Genomic DNA, 13,077 nt, shown 5'->3' on the forward strand with positions numbered 1-13,077 from the left:
AACTAGTAAACTTCCATAAAAGCAGGGAGCATGAGTCACTCATTTTCAAACCGTTCCTCTTCTTATTAGAGTCATAATTTCTAGTGCAAAATAAAGGGTATAATTAAAGGCACCCATTTTATTAAAAACATTTGAACTTTATTAATGCTCTTAACCCTTCAAGATAGTTCTGCGGAAATTGAAAAATCAGATTACGAAAGAAGGAAACAAATTGCTGCATTAGAAAAATAAGGAATTACATTCATAGCTGCAGTAGGAAGCAGTGTCATGGGACTCTGAGACTCAGGACTAAATGCAGGATTCATTAATCTGTCACAGTGCTAGACAAGACTCTGGCAACCCAGATAGGTGCCACTTGTTGAACTGCTCTAGTTCAATAAGTCAACACAACTTATTAAAGTCAATATGAGGCCAACAGAACTCACCAGCATGGTGACCAAACAGAGCAGGGTGGGAACCTGTGGCCCTCCAAGTATTGCTAGACTCCAACCTCCATTGCCAGACCTCAGGAGGTCCTTGGCATGGGACTGTCCCGCCACCTCTCTCACACAGTGGCTGCTGTTTCTCTTCTTTTGTTTCTTTAACAGCAGCAACACATATTTCTGTCTATAGTTGAACCCCGACTATAGATCTATAGATGGATCAGCCTCTGCAGCCACAGCAGGCGCTGTGATTCTCCAGTGGTTTGACTTCATTCCCAGAGGCGCGCTCCATTGTCTTTTGAGACAGACCAGCACATTGTATGTTGGGCAAATTAGACCGGCAGTCGGCCACTACAGAGGTTCGCTCTTTTTCAACAGTGGCACCACCATGTGCTCACTGCTAAAACAGCCACCCAGGAGTGAGGGCTGCAGCAAGGCCCATGCAGTCAGGTCAAGCTGATAAGGGGTCCTTCTGAGCTGCCAGTAGCTGGCCTGGCCAACTGCTGGTACAGAGCTTGCTCTCAGATAAAGAACCTCCTCCTTCTAAAGTGGGAAGTCTTGAAAATTTCCCTGGTCACGACTGACATATTTTAGTCATTGCTTTCCAACTGGGAAATCCATCAAACTCTGAACCCTCCCGTACATACAAAGCAGTCAGAAGCCAATCTATGCACTTGGAACACTGACTTGAAACCAAGGAGCCTCTTCAAGATGGCACAGAAGTTTGCCTGGGGAGAGACTCCATAAGGCAAGGCCTCCTTCCACCTGCCTTGCCCCACCCTCCAGCCCTAGAAGTCCTCATAAGGGAGCTGGTCCTGGAGGAAGAACTGTGAGGGGAGAGACTCCATCAGGCAAGTCCTCCTTCCACCTGCCTTGCTCTACCCTCTGCTTCTCAATGTGTACTGTATTGTTTTATGTACTGTGGCTTGCCATTGTTTTATTGATTATAGTTTAGATATTATTGTAACTGTTGAACTTTCTGTTTAACTTTTATGTTGATATTATTTTATACTATTCTAATTGATTGTTGAATGTTACTTTTTTTTTTATGTAGGCTGCCTATTTTAAAGTTATGTTTTATTATCACATTTTTGTATTGTATTAGATTGTTATAAGATGTAGATTTTTTGTTTCTTCAGCTTGTAAACCGCCTTGAGTATTGTAAGATAGAAAGGCGGTATACAAATTAAAAATGATGATGATGATGATGATAATTGGATCAGAGATTCTACATTCCGGTGGGCAGAGCTGAAAGGGGGCAGCTGAGAAGCAATACAGTTATTAAATAATAAGTGTACATGTTGCAAAAGGAAAATCATGATTTTGATTTTATTATGCTTTAATGCAGCACTCAAAACTGCAGTGATTTTATATAGCATCTCAAAAGAGAAAAGGAAAACTAGATATACAAAAATTAAATCATAAGTGGGAAACATTCTTACCATACAGAAAGCACTGAAAATTGCCAGCCTTAATCAGAAGGCAAAAGCTTGGCTCTAAGTATGATTTAATATACTGTATTGAGCTCCCGTTGCTCGGTCCCTGCTCCTGCCAACGTAGCAGTTCGAAAGTACGTCAAAGTGCAAGTAGATAAATAGGTACCACTCCGGCGGGAAGGTAAACGGCGTTTCTGTGCGCTGCTCTTGTTCGCCAGAAGCGGGTTAGTCACGCTGGCCACATGACCCAGAAGCTGTATGCCGGATCCCTCGGCCAGTAAAGCGAGATGAGCGCCGCAACCCCAGAGTCGGTCACAACTGGACCTAATGGTCAGGGGTCCCTTTACCTTTACCTTTATGTGTTTTCAAAACTCTAGCATGTTTACAAGACAAACCTTTTTTGGAACTGCTTTGCCAGAAATGGAGAAATCTCTGTTGAATTCCAGGAATGAGGAGGCACATAAACTAAAACGCTTCACTGTTGCTTAGACCAGTGCTTTCAGCATGCTTTCACATTTATTTCTCCTAATAGTTTAAGTATTACAGAAAGAAGGAAAATAATTTATTAACTTAACCAATAAAACAGGTTCTAACAGATGACAAAAACGGTTGCCTGGTTGCAGAGGTTTCCTATTAAATACTATGAATATCCATGTTTGCTTGATACTAAACCCAACTGAATTCAGTGTGGGACTAGGAAGCATGTTTAGAGTTGCAGCTTTTGAGTGGCTGTGAATATTCTTAGCAACTAGAGGCAAAGGCAGCACATATGGGACGTGTTTCCTCTCCCCACACTTGTTCAGAATATCCAAAGCCACAATCTGGAGCAATCATGGTAAACACCATATGCCCAAAAGCTCTGGCCAGTTTCAGCTTCTGGAGGTGTGCTTAGCATATCTTTTCAGATAGGCATATGCCCTTCAAACAACAAAGATGTGCTCTGTGAATGATGGAACTGTGAGTTTTCTTCGTTGTATGAAGCAGCACTTTCAAAATACTGATTCCTCTTGCTGAGCCCTACGGTTGCCAGGGGATTATTCACATGTCATGAGGCTACACAACTGCTTGTTGTTGTTTTATAGCAGGCCTGTGCAACTCCCGAGAGACTGCGATCTATTCCCAGTATAAAAAAAACAACTGGCAGTGATCTACACATTGTCATTGACAATGCACCCATGAAATCTCTCACCACTGGAGTGCCCGTCACAATATAGTGCCCAAATGGGTATCCAGGATGCTGCCATATAGGCATTCTGTTTATAAGAACCAGCCTGGATGATCTAGGATAATCTCTTGGTTTTTATATATGTAATATTTCCTCTAAAACAGCTGTTGGAACCCCTACATTGTATTGGGACCACTGCACTGGAGAAGATGAAATTTAACCCTTTTCTTCCATAAGGTCCAGCGCCGAGGGCCTTCTGGCGGTTCCCTCATTGCGAGAAGCAAAGCTGCAGGGAACCAGGCAGAGGGCCTTTTCGGTAGTGGTGCCCGCCCTGTGGAACGCCCTCCCATCAGATGTCAAAACGATAAACAACTACCTGACATTCAGAAGACATCTTAAGGCAGCCCTGTTCAGGGAAGTTTTTAATGTATGATATTTTAGTGTTTTTTGGTTTCTATGGAAGCCGCCCAGAGTGGCTGGGAAAACCCAGCCAGATGGGCGGGGTACAAATAATAAATTATTATTATTATTATTATTATTATTATTATTATTATTAAACTTTCCCCAGATATAAATCCCAAATTTAGGGAAAACATATGGATACAAAGAGGACGAGATGGCTGGACAGTGTTCCCAAAGCTACCAACATGAGTCTGACCAAACTGCGGGAGGCAGTGGAAGACAGGAGTGCCTGGCATGCTCTGGTCCATGGGGTCACAAAGAGTCGGACATGAGTAAACAACAACAACAAATCTGGCCTGTGTGAAAAATATATCGTCTTAAGAGGTGCCAAAGCCCAAAATACTTTTAGAAAAATCCACACACCTATCAAGTGATGCAGGCAAGAGTGTAGGACTTGGTTAGAATCCTGGGTATATTTCCCCCCACATTGTGCCACTTGCTTCAAAGTAATTGTGGAAACTTTCAAAGAACAGGTTATTATTACAAGCTGTGCTATGCTATTCTCTTGTGCCAAGTGAAGAGGGATAGATCTCTTCCTAATGTACTATAGCCAGCTAGTTCAGGGTAAAAATTAGGTGGCTCCTTAATGTCTTCAAATACCCTCTGCAGTTGGTATCAAAATATGCTTCATGGACTGCTACTAGATTTGCTATCATATCTGTACACAAATGCACGCTAACCTATTTCTTAACATATGTATTCTAATTTGAAGAATACACATCTTGGGATCTTTACTGAATACAATTGTGTACACATGGGGAAAAAACATGCATTGGCTATGATTGCTTACTCTGGGGCATTTAGCACTGACCAATAAGAACAAAATATGAGGGTGCTTATTCTGCGAGGCCAGCTCTTTACAAAAGAGTAATGGGGTTTAGGCATAAGATCACATGGTAATGGTCCACATTGATTTAGAAGAATTATCTTTTACAGCTTGAAACACCAGTATAGATACATACAGAGAAGAATGGGTTTATAAACCACCCACATGTTATTTGGACCATATGCTTAACTGCTATTTTATAGAGAAGAGATAACAGAGGTGGGGCATGGCCTTATATGGAATTATGAGGCGGCATCTTAGAGACTTGACTTTGCTGTGAGGAAAGTGGAAGAGCCAGGAAGAGAAAAAGTTACATGCAAGGTAGCATTTTTTTTCTTTCTCTAGAGTGCCTTAAAGTGGGCATGATGATGAGAATAAGGAAAATGTTATTTATGAAAATATTTATTTACCACTATATCATAAAAATATATATCAAAGCAGTTTAAAGCAGTAAAACCATAAAACCATGCAATAAAACAATTAAAACGTTTAAAATTTCGTGGGAAAGATTACATTTACTTTTCCCATGGTAGAGGGAAATCAGGTAGAAAAAAGGCTTGGATTATTATTATTTTTAGCATAACGTAGAAGTGCCATGGGGCCAGGAGTTCACGATGGAGTTGGTTGTGACTTTTTTGTTTGTTGCCTTGGGGGCTAGCATCCCCAATCATTCATTATTTTATTTGTAAGGCGGCTTTCCATAGTTAAAACCAGGCTCAAGGCAGCTTACAACATGAAAAAATACATAATTACAAACATAACAAAAGTAATTGTAAACAATAAATAAAACACATCAAAAAGGACACAACCAACCGATTTCCACATAAATATTAATAAGATCTAAAAATAAAGATACAAAAAATTAATAGCAATAACTGCAACAACCTCCCTCTAAATAATACCCCAGCGCAAGAGTCAGTTCAGCAGCTTTAGTTTTTGTAGCTGGAGTCAGTCAGGGCCCCGCCTTCGCAGGCCAGGTGGGAAAAGGCAAGCAAGGCACAGAGCAGCGCATCCAGGACTCCCAGCCTTTCACAAATACCTACAGGACCTATTAGATCATGCCCCAGAACCACTGAGAAGCAAGCGAAAATGCCTGCTTCCCTGTAATTAGTCTCATTTTATTTTATACGGGGTTCTTTAGAACCCTTTTAATATGGTTAAAAAGATTTTCCTTGAGGGAATGTAAGTGGCAAGTGCCTTTCTGCTGAGATCAGAACAGACTATTCCCGAAGAGACAATGGAGGACGGGGAGTTCTGAACACGGGGAAGGAGGAGACAAGGAGGGATCTGGCTAAAATTTAAGGCAGGAGAAAGAAGATATGTCAGCTACTATGGGTCGTCATTGAGGGAGGGGTAAGGTGTCTGGAAAAGAATGGGATGCACCCCAAAATATCAAAGTACCGGGAGAGAGGAGAAGGATTTATTGGTGGCAGCCCCTAAATTATTGAACTCCTTTGCTACTCAAATGTGTCTAGCATCCTCTTTTCACATCTACTTCAGTATACTGATGTACCCCTTTAACAAGTCCTTTGACAGTTTCAGCTTTCTGTTGTTGAATCTATACTGTTTTGTTTTGGTTGGGACTGTTTTACTTGTTTTTATGATTGCATCTTTTGTATTTGTTTTTATATCTATATGATTATATTGCTGTAATCTGCCTTGGCCTGTATTGTGAAGGGCAGGTAAGAAATCTTATTTTAAAAATATTTAAAATACTACAGCTAGATTGATAGTGGAGGGGAGCAGGTAAAGTTCACAGCTCTTGAAATGTGAGATTGCATTTGGACATTAGCCATCCTCCAGCTCCCATTCATTCTAACTCCTTATCAAGCATTGGCCTCCTTCCTTCAACTTTGTCTGATTCAGTGACATATCACCTATTTCAGAACAGATAAGGAAAGTTATCTGGCTGAGCTGAATAGTTACAAAGAACCAAGTAGAAAAGTCAGCATTCATCACCAAAGCCCCCTGAAGAAGAAAAACTTGCTAAAGATAGAATCTATGCAACCAGGAACAACTTGGACTAGGAGAGGAAATGCAAAGGAGGAAACTGAAACTACTAATGATGCCAAGTGAGAACAACATAACAACTCTGCAAATAACAGAATCAAAGCAGGTATGTAAACACTTTTTCATTTCAATTCTTAAGAGGAGAATCCAAATGGTAAACATGAGATTATTTGCAACCACAATGACCTCACCATGAGATCTTCCAATACTATACTGATAAATACTATAATGATAAAACTTCCAAAACACTACACCTTCCCCTTCAGAGGTTGGTTATTTCAGTGTTTCCCAACCGGTGTTCCGCGGCACACTGGTGTGCCGTGAGACCTTGCCTGGTGTGCCGTGGGAGGGAGGCGGGAGAGGCGGGGCGGCGGCGGCATCTCCTGCTGGATGCAAATCCAAACATGGCGGGCGCCTCCCTCGCTCCTTTGTAGGCGGACCATCGAGAGAGAAAGAAAAGGAGGCGAAAGAGCGAGAGAAGGCGCCTGCGCGGAAAGAGGAGCGAGCAGTGCGCCTGCGCGCCGCGTCGCCCGAGATCGCTTCTCCCCACCGCCCCTTGCTTCAAAAGAGGTCCGGGGACAGCGGGAAGCGCTTCGCGCTGCCCCCGGACCTCTTTTGAAGCAAGGGTTTGCAGGGAGAAGCGATCTCCCCACAGCCCCTTGCTTCAAAAGAGGTCCGGGGGCAGCGGGAAGCGCAGCGCTTCTTCCCCGCTGCCCCCGGACCTCTTCTGAAGCAAGGGGCTGCGGGGAGATCGCTTCTCCCGGTGCTCCAAAGTGGGGCGGGGGGGCGGGACCACCTGCCCCAGCCGCCCCGCTTCGGAACGCTGCTCCGAAGCGGGGCGGTGGGGCGGGAACACCTGCCCCAGCCGCCCCGCTTCGGAGCGCTGCTCCGAAGCGGGGCGGTGGGGCGGGAACCTCGCACCCCGCCGACCGGCATCGGAACGATGCCCCGATGCCGGGCGGTGGGGCGGGAACCTCGCACCCCGCCGCCGGGCATCGGAACGAGGTCCTGGACCTCTTCTGAAGGCAGGCGGGGGCAAAAGTCTTTGCTCCCCCCGCCTGCCTTCCCGGGACAGCGGAGACTTCTCCGCTGCCCTGGGCGATCTTAAAATGCTGGCGGGCGGGAGCGAAGCGTTCGCTGCCGACCCCCAGCATTTTAAAATCTCCTCGGGGCAGCGGAGACTTCGCTCCCGCCCGCCAGCATTTTAAAATCGCCCCGGGACAGCAGGGGCTTTTAAAATGCTGGTGGTCGGCAGCAAAGCCCTCCTGTCCCCGGAGCTTGCGGGGCGGGAGGTGGGAAGAAGGGCTTTTCTTCCCACCGGCAGCCTTCAGAACAGCCTTCTGAAGGCTGGCAGTGGGAAGAAAAGCTCTTGTCCCCCCCCCCCAGCCTTCAGAAGAGGTCGGGGGACAGACTGTCCCCGGACCTGGTCTGAAGGCGGTTTCCCTAGGAACGCATTAATTGATTTTCAATGCATTCCTATGGGAAACCGTGCATCGCAAGACGAAAAACTCGCAAGACGAAGAGACTTGCGGAACGAATTAATTTCGTCTTGCGAGGCACCACTGTACTTTTTATATAGTCAATATAGGCACAGAGTTAAATTTTTTAACATTTTCTAATGGTGGTGTGCCTCGAGATTTTTTTCATGAAACAAGTGTGCCTTTGCCCAAAAAAGGTTGGGAAACACTGGGTTATTTCATGGCTTTTGTAAGAATGAAGTGAGCTCAAGTGATTAAGAGCTCTCAATCAAAAACAGGGAAATGCATTTAATCTATAGCTATAGTCACAGTTGCACGATTTGTAGAACAGGCATGCAAATCTGGTTAGCATCATTATCCCTTCAGTTGTCACAATATCCATGCGATGAAAGAAGATCAGTAAAATATATTATTTCCTGTGAGTTGCATAGCCATTATAATTGTTCTGTCCTGTTCCAACACTTCTTTGTGAAATAAGTTTTGCCTTATTCACTAGTAGAATGCATGTTTAACCAACATGTTGCTTTGGGTTCATTAAGATGACACTGGATCATAAAGACATTGATAGTCTTTAAAAAAAAAAAAAACTTTAATTCAGTCAGTGTACAGCAAGGTGACAATCAGGTGGCAAGGTGAGTTAGCTCTATGAGAATGTGGAGTGAAAATGTGTCATATTCTCAGGTTTATGGTAACTTCTCAAACCAGTATCCTAGGGCAGGAATCACCTCTAGATGTTTTAGAACTATGGCTCCTATAACCTATGGTTCATGGGTCATGCTGCTTGAGGCTGATGGGAGTAAGGGGCAAAGGTTCCCAACTACTGTCCTAAGATACCAAGCTTCTGACCATTTCCTGTTAATGTCCCCAAAGCAGGAAAGACACAACAGCCTGCAGACTGTTACTATTTCATGGGGAGGATTAAAGTACACACCAGTAAATTTAGGTTTGTGTGATCAATGTGGATTGTGGTGCTCTAATGCAACAAACCCACCTAAAAGCCCTAAACAAACCAGACTTTTTGAAGTAAGTGATTGAAAGAATACACTAAAAAGTGTGGGATTAGCAATCGATTATCAGGGAGACCTGTAACCTCTGCACAAACAAATCAGGATGAATGCTTGTTCAATAAAAAGCAGGCATCATATATGGTAACTTCTACACAAGCCTTGTGAAAACAAATCAGGATGAATGCTCAAATAAACAGGTTGTCTGGAAGCCATCCAGGATTCAGTACAGATAGGCAGTGTTAGAAACTGAGATATGAAAGCCAGGAGCCAAATGGCACCTTAAACCTAGGTTATGGGCGCAACAACGGAATGTCTGAATGGGCTTTTTATAACAAGAATACAAAGCTGAAAATGAATGAACTGCAGCTAAAATATTACATTCTGTTTTCACATGGTCTAGTCCTTCCCCTGCCCACCCCCCTAATATTCTTAAGAGGGTCTCTTCTCCAGTCTTCAGAGAGTAACTGGAAGTGGGGAGGCAGAAAAAGGCCCTCCTTTTCTTCCACTCTGCAGTTTTAATGTGGAATTTTGGGTGCAGTACTGCAGCCAGAGCTTAGAAACTGCTCACGCTAATGACACCCCCTGTTGAAAATGCACCTAGAACAATGGGAGTTTTGAACACTGGAGACACGATAATGCTAACATGTTAACCAGTGGACCTCCATTGGCTGAAGTTACCCACATTTGCTTTGGTCTGAAGTCCCCAAGGCTGCAGAATTCTGGATTTCACCAGACTCTATCTCTAACAAAAGGTTGTCATATCTTTTCCTCACCAGGTCTGAACTTACGCTGGGCAAAGGTTCTGATACACAGTGTCCCTGTCAAGAACAATGAAACTGCCAATGAAGAGGGGAGGTTGCTACAGCGGTACACTATGCGATGAAAAAGACACAGGGCCATTGAAAGACACAACCATTCCAGTTGATGGATGGGTATTAATGTTTTGCATGCATTGTAGATGTTTACGGGAATCTTTTGCCATGCTTAAATGTGTGCCAAGAGTGGTTGTAGCAGAGGGCCCTGGCATGATATTCACCAGCAGTGAACATGAGGGCAACACTTACAGATTTTTTAAAAAGCATAAGTTGTAATTTTCTTCTTTGTTTCTGCACAAATTCTTGCAATGTATTTCAGTATCACGTTAGGTCAGACATCTGGCTTCTCATTTGTTAAAAGGATTATTCATGAAGCTGTCAGGTGTCTGGGTCACAGAAAACACAGCAGGCAATCAAATCAGAGACACGGCAGTGTTGTCTACAAAGGCAGCACTTCATTTCCCCGCATCTCCTCCCCACTCTCCCATGAATGTCAAGTTTTTTAACCAAGGGAATGGCGGCAATTCACTTATATGAGAGAAACCAAAGGGTTGCATATGAGGTATGGTTCAAACTATATTCCTCACTGGCCCTACTCTCTGGGGTAAGAGGCAGATTTAGTCTCCCCACAACTGTGTCCCAGATTGTAGCCATTGAGAACCAAGCCTGCTTCTATCCTTAAATGCTTCATGTCAGGGTGGCGAATCTGTGGACCTGTGGCTGTGGTTGGGTTGCATCCCCCATCATCTCTGATCATGCTGAAATGTCCAACAACATGCAGAGCACCACAGGTTCCCACCTTCCCTGCTGCAGCATCAGATTTAGGAGAGTGTAGAAGTTCCCCCATGCAGGGTGACAAGCTGGTACCACATTGATAAGATCCATAACTGAGAAGATACATTTGGGGGGGGGCCCAAATTTTTGCCTCACTCAAGGCACCATATTACCAAAGCCCACCCCTGCCTGCTATATATAAATAGTCTAGGTTCTGTTTCTCTTACTTTCTCTCACACAGATATCTTAATGAAATCCACTATTCAGAATCTGGGACGAAAGTGTGTTCCTTTAAACTGGTCCCCAGTTCTGCATCAAATTTCATGCCCTCTTATTCCTCTCAAAGTCTGTAAGTACGTTTCAGCTCAGTTTACAGCAGCAGGAAACATGTAATTCTGTAGGAGTAGCTAAGGTGATCTGGTGCCTTTCAGAACACCAATACTAACAGCACAATTTTATGCATGTTTGCTGTTCCATTTAACAGGGTTTACTCCCTGGCCTATTACATGCAGTTAGGATGCTGCAATCTCAATCAGACTTGCTAAATGCAAGCCCCAATGAACACAGTGGGACTTGCTTCCAAGTAAACCTGAACAGCAGTAGTTCCCAACTGGTGGTCTGTGGACCCCAGGAGGTCTGCACAACCCACCCATGGTGTCTGTGGCACCATTAACATAACAAAAACTACCATAGAGATATCAACATTTTCAAAAATGGGGGGCCATGGCTTGACTTTTGAAAAAAAAACCAAGGGGTCTGCAGTACTTAGCTAACTGGGAACCACTGCTGTACAGGATTCTGTTGCACTGCTGCAATATAGCAAAGATATAGGATTGATTTTTAGTGGATTTACAGGTAACTATGACAGACTGTAATCTAAAGGCATATTTTGCATGAGGGGTGGTCTAGAAATATTTGTAAAAATAAAATCAACTTACTGCATCATATTGCTTAACTATAATAAAAATGGACAACATTCAGCCCAATGAGGGCCAAGCACATAGGGGTTCACTCACGGGTGGGAGACCAAATGTAGAGCCCCAAGAAAATGCCCTGTCACAAACCTATGGGTATCAGGCATGGTGCTTGCCTTAGCCCCACCGCACGCCTAGGTGTCACAATTTCCCACAGCGCTCCTCATGTAGAATTGCCTGCAGGGGCACTGTCTGCTGTAGTGCTCAGTGTGAGGGACTAGGCCCTGAGGCTATGTGTGTGTGGAGACCAGGGTTCAAATCCCCACAGGGCAGTGAACCTCACTGGATGACCAGTTCCTGTGTCTCAGCCTAAATGTTGTGGGCAGGCCTTGCCCCCCTAGCTGGAACTCACCTCTCAGGTGGGCTCTGTAATGCGAGAGAACGAGGGAGGCGTTCACAATGAGTTCTGGCACCAATTTTTTTTAGAAAAATAGCACTGGTTGTGAGGGATTAAATTACGAGGGGGAGAAGCTGGAGCTCCTTGGAGAAAAAGGAGGGATGCAAACCAGTAATATAAAATGGCAGCTTGGCAACCCAGTCCCATGGCAACCCGGTGAGGCAGGGCAGCTTGCCCAGAGCCGGCCCACAGGGCCATCTTTACCCAGGGGTGCAGGGGTGTGGGGCACCTGGGTGCCAAATTCTGGGGGATGACCATGCCCGCTGCTGAAGCCACCTAAGCTCTTAACTATCTACCTGTTATGAAATAATAAATAATTTTGATCAAGCTAGAAAAACAAAATACACATATACCTAGGTATCACCGAAATGTATGCCTACTGTTTCACTAAAGGACTTTCAACTTTGTGCGCCCATTTACCAAAGACCTGCCACACCAGTGGCAGCGCTTGACATTCACAACTGTGGCACTTGTCAGACTCAAGGATGGCACTTGTCATTCTCAACGGCGCCGTGCACGCGGAATTAACTAAATTTGGGGGCGCTGGGCGCATCTTTGCACCCCAGTGGTGCATATGCTAAAGACAGCCCTGCTGCCCCACCCATGAGGCATGGTGAGGTGACCGCCTCAGGTGGCAGGACCCACTGGGACAACAGATCTCGATGTCACGCTTCCTCACCCCTTCCTGATGTAGATCTTCCCTTCCCCTGATTCCCTGGCAGCAGTGGCGTAGGGTGGGGGGTGCAGGGGGGGACGGCCGCACCGGGCGCAACATCTGGGGTTAGGGCAAATCCACAGGTTAGGGGGCGCAAATCCACGGGTTAGGGGGCGCAAATTACTTGCCTTGCCCCGGGTGCTGACAACCCTCGCTACGCCACTGCCTGGCAGGCAGCGAGGGCGCAATGGTGGGGTGCCCAAATGCCTTGGGTCTCGTCTCCCTGGGTCTGTCCTGGCTCGCCTCCTGCCCCCAAAGTCTGCTGCCCTTGCCTTCGGTTTCCCTCCCCGGCGCGCCCTTGGCGTCTCCCTCCGCCCCCCGCAGCCTCCCCGGCTGCCTCTTCGCATTCCTCTCGCGCGCCATTCCTCTCCTGCGTCGTCGTCCCGAAGGGGACCTTTTTTCTCTCGCGCGCTCTCACCTGCTCGTTAAGCGCCAGAGCCGCCTTCGCCTCTCTATCCCCCCCCCCTTCCCCGTCACCTTCCCATCTTCTCAGCAGAAGCTTCCGCGCCCCCTCGCGCCAGCGGAGAGGCGCTATAGAAGGGAGAGCCGGGGCAGAGAGAGGAGGAATGAGCCCGGCCGCCGAGGGGAGCCTCGCA

General features: G+C 45.6%; 1 long non-coding RNA gene across 1 annotated transcript in view; it reads right to left on the reverse strand.

Annotated features, from left to right (window-relative positions):
• Nucleotides 1-13,005, reverse strand: part of LOC114603933 (uncharacterized) — a 29,347-nt gene extending 16,342 nt beyond the window's left edge. The window contains exon 1 of the long non-coding RNA XR_003708186.2: nucleotides 12,900-13,005. This is a non-coding gene — a long non-coding RNA (uncharacterized LOC114603933). The remainder of the gene's footprint in view (nucleotides 1-12,899) is intronic.
• Nucleotides 13,006-13,077: the final 72 nt, after the last annotated feature.

Source organism: Podarcis muralis, chromosome 9 (genome assembly GCF_964188315.1).
Source record: "Podarcis muralis chromosome 9, rPodMur119.hap1.1, whole genome shotgun sequence".
NCBI classification, from domain to species: Eukaryota; Metazoa; Chordata; class Lepidosauria; order Squamata; family Lacertidae; genus Podarcis; species Podarcis muralis.